This window comes from Gorilla gorilla, chromosome X (assembly GCF_029281585.2).
Source record: "Gorilla gorilla gorilla isolate KB3781 chromosome X, NHGRI_mGorGor1-v2.1_pri, whole genome shotgun sequence".
NCBI lineage: Eukaryota > Metazoa > Chordata > Mammalia > Primates > Hominidae > Gorilla > Gorilla gorilla.
In genome coordinates, this window is record NC_073247.2 from 167995922 (window position 1) to 167999972 (window position 4051).

Here is a 4051-nt window from a genome sequence, read left to right on the forward strand (position 1 = left end):
TACATTCTATCTTGCTTTATTATGTCACTATTTGTGTAGGAAACATATTTCTATTTTTACCATTTTCAATTTATTTACATTTACATTTACATTTGTGTGTATATATATACACACATACATACACTTTAAGTTCTGGGATACATATGCAGAACTTGCAGTTTTGTGAAATAGGTATACATGTGCTGTCGTGGTTTGCTGCACCCATCAACCCGTCATCTACATTAAGTATTTCTCCTAATGCTATCCCTCCTCTTTCCTTCCTACCCACTGACAGGCCCCAGTGTGTGATGTTCCCCTCCCTGTGTCTATGTGTTCTCATTGTTCAACTCCCACTTATGAGTGAGAACATGTGGTGTTTGGTGTTCTGTTCTTGTGATAGTTTGCTGAGAATGATGGTTTCCAGCTTCATCCATGTCTCTGCAAAAGACATTAATCCATCCTTTTTTATAGCTGCATAGTATTCCATGGTGTATATGTGCCACATATTCTTTATCCAGTCTATCATTGATGGGCATTTGGGTTGGTTCCTAGTCTTTGCTATTGTGAATAGTGCTGCAATAAACATATGTGTGAATGTGTCTTTGTAGTAGAATGATTTATAATCCTTTGGATGTGTACCTAGTAATGAGACTGTTAGGTCAAATGGTATTTCTAGTTCTGGATCCTTGAGGAATTGCTACACTGTCTTCCACAATGGTTGAACTAATTTACACTCCCACCAACAGTGTAAAAGCATTCCTATTTCTCCACATCCTCTCTAGCACCTGTTGTTTCCTGACTTTTTAATGATTGCCATTCTAACTGGCGCGAGATGGTATCTCATTGGACCAGGGGTGATGAGCTTTTTTTTTTTTTTTCTTCGAGACAGCCTCACTCTGTCACCCAGGGTGTAGTGTAGTGGCACAATTTCGGCTCACTGCAACCTCCACCTAATGGGTTCAAGCAATTCTCCTGCCTTAGCCTCTTGAGTAGCTGGGATTACAGATATATACCACCACGCCTGGCTAAAGTTTTTTTGTGTGTTGTTGGTAGAGACAGAGTTTCACCATAGTGGCCAGGCAAGTCTCAAACTCCTGACCTTGTGATCCACTCGCCTTGGCCTCCCAAAGTGATGGGATTACAGGCGTGAGCCACCACGCCCAGCCTATGATGAGCTTTTTTTCATGTGTTTATTGGCCGCATAAATGTCTTCTTTTGAGAAGTGTCTGTTCATATCCTTTTCCCAGTTTTTGATGGGGTTGTTTTTTTTCTTGTAAATTTGTTTAAGTTCCTTGTAGATTCTGGATATTAGCCCTTTGTTAGATGGATAGATTGCAATAATTTTCTCCCACTCTGTAGGTTGTGTGTTCACTCCGATGATAGTGTCTTTTGCTGTGCAGAAGCTATCTTTAGTTTAATTAGATCCCATTTCTCAATTTTGGCTTTTGTTGCCACTGCTTTTGGTGTTTTAGTCATGAAGTCTTTGCCTATGCCTATGTTCTGAATGGTATTGGCTAGGTTTTCTTCTAGAGTTTTTATGGTTTTAGATCTTATGTTTAAGTCTTTAATCCATCTTGAGTTAATTATTTTATAAGGTGTAAGGAAGGGGTCCAGTTTCAGCTTTCTTCATATGGCTAGCCAGTTTTCCCATCACCATTTATTAAATAGTAAATCTTTCCCCATTGTTTGTTTTCGTCAGGTGTGTCAGAGATATGTTGTATATTTCATGGTACAATGCCTTCTGTCAATGGGGAAAAATAACAAGCACATATGGGATGAATGAAGTCTGCTATGGTTAAGGTTGAGAATATTTACTGATCCTTGAGTTCAGTCTCCAGGAATGTTGGAAATAGAGAATGGAGATAATGGAGATAAAGAAAAGTTCTGAAAATGACACTTCCCATAGTGTCAAAATTGTGATCTATTGGAGAATTCTGTGATACATCAAAATCTCTGTTTATACTGATGTTTGTTATTGTGTATGAGCATATCTTTATCAGGTGTAGGCTATTTCTATACTTTCATGTCTTTAAATCAATGTTTCTATTCACATATGTATATGTGCAAATAGAAGCATGTTAATATTATATATATATTTTCTGTCATTACCATGATTGCTATGATTATCATTAGCATGTATTATTAGTGTGACCGAAGTATCATCAGTATCAGTTTCTTTCTAACTGCAGTGCTCCTGTAATGCTTCATTTCTACAGAGCCAACCTACACCCACCGTTTCCCTGACTATAACTTTACCTAAAGTATAAGCCCTTATAAAGCCATGAAAGCCTACCAAGAATTGTCAAAGAAGCTAGGCAGCAGCCAGGCTCTGCCTTAGGAAAAGACTTTACTTTTTATTATCATGTGCAGTACTTAACTACTTGTTTTGACCTCTAAGATTTTGCTCTCCTATATTTCTATCCCCTGGCTTTCTGATATTTCATGTGATTATATTTGAAATTTTAACCTTGCTTTTCTTTTTGGAATCTCTGATATCTCTGCTGCCACAGGTAATGACAGGTTCCTCTCTGACTGTTGGTGTTATCCCTGGTCAGATTATTACTGATGACAGAAGTAGATGTTTTACGTGGATTCTCTCGATATCAGAAACAAATACAGTTATCACAGCTCAAAAATGACAGACTGATAACCATTACGAACTTAGATGCAACATTCTTAATACAATATTAGCAAATTGAGTCTAGGAATATTTAAAAATGATAATGTGTTTTAACGAAGTGGGGTTTATCTCAAGTTGGTTTCAACAACTGAAAATCTACCATGCTGACAGAAAAAAGAAAAATCACGTGACACTCTCAATAGATGCAAAAAAGGAATTTACAAAATGTAACACATTTTTTAAATTAAAAACTCCCAGCAAACTGAGGATAGAAAAGTACATTTTCAAACTGATTATGTGTTTACAAAAAATCTATAGCAAACATCTTACTTAAAATGGTGAAAGCCTTAATACTTTCTACATAAGATTATGAAAAATGCAATGATGTCCTCTCTCCCTAGTTCTTTAAAGGATTGCATTCAATATTAAATAAGTGGAAATATATACCAAGTTCATTGATAAATATTTAATACTTATGAGATGATAATTTTCCTGAAATTGATCTCTAGATTCAGTGGAATTCCCATGAAACCTTATAGGTCCTTTTGGATAAATTACAATACTGATTCTAAAACAGGGAGAAAGAAAGAAGGGAAGGAAAGAGGAATGGACAGAAAGAAGAAAGAAATAAAGAGAAAAGAAAAGAAAATAAGAAATAAGTGACACCCAAGTTGGGAAGAAAGAAAAATACTATTCTCACGTGATGTAAACATATACATAGAAAATCCTTAGGCATCTGCAGAAGTGTGCTAGAGGTATGAAGTGAATTTAACAAAGTTGTAGGATGAAAGATCAATAAATAAAATCAATTGTGTTTCTATACACAATCAACACCAATTAGAAAATAAAATTATGTAAGCAATTTAACTGATAATAGCCTCAAAAATAATAAAATAATTCAGAACAAATTTAATAAAAGGTATGCTGATCCAAAATTTCTAAATCACTAATACGAGAGATTGAATAGGTAGAAATATGTATCAAGTTCATTGATAAATATACACGTCATACTTATTAGATGATAATTCTTCTGAAACTGATCTCCAGATTTGGCACAATCCCAATCACACCTATAGGCCTTTTTGGAGAAATTACAAAGCTGATTCTAATTTTTTTTTTTAAATGCGGAAGTCCTAGAATAGCCAGAGCATGTTTTAGAAAGAAGAATAAAGTTGGAAAACTTTCCAAATTTCAAGACATATTGTAAAGCTACACTAACCAGTACAGTAAACTTACTGGCATGAAGAAGACGTATATATCAGTGAAACAGAATAAATAATTTAGAAATATATCCAGCCTTACATGGCCAAAGTTGCCAAAATAATTCAATAAGGAAATCAATGTTTTTATAAAGATGGTACTATTAAAATTGGATATTAAATGGAGAATATGAACTTCAGAATTACCTCACACCATATCCTCAAATTAACTCAACATGTATTTTATACATAA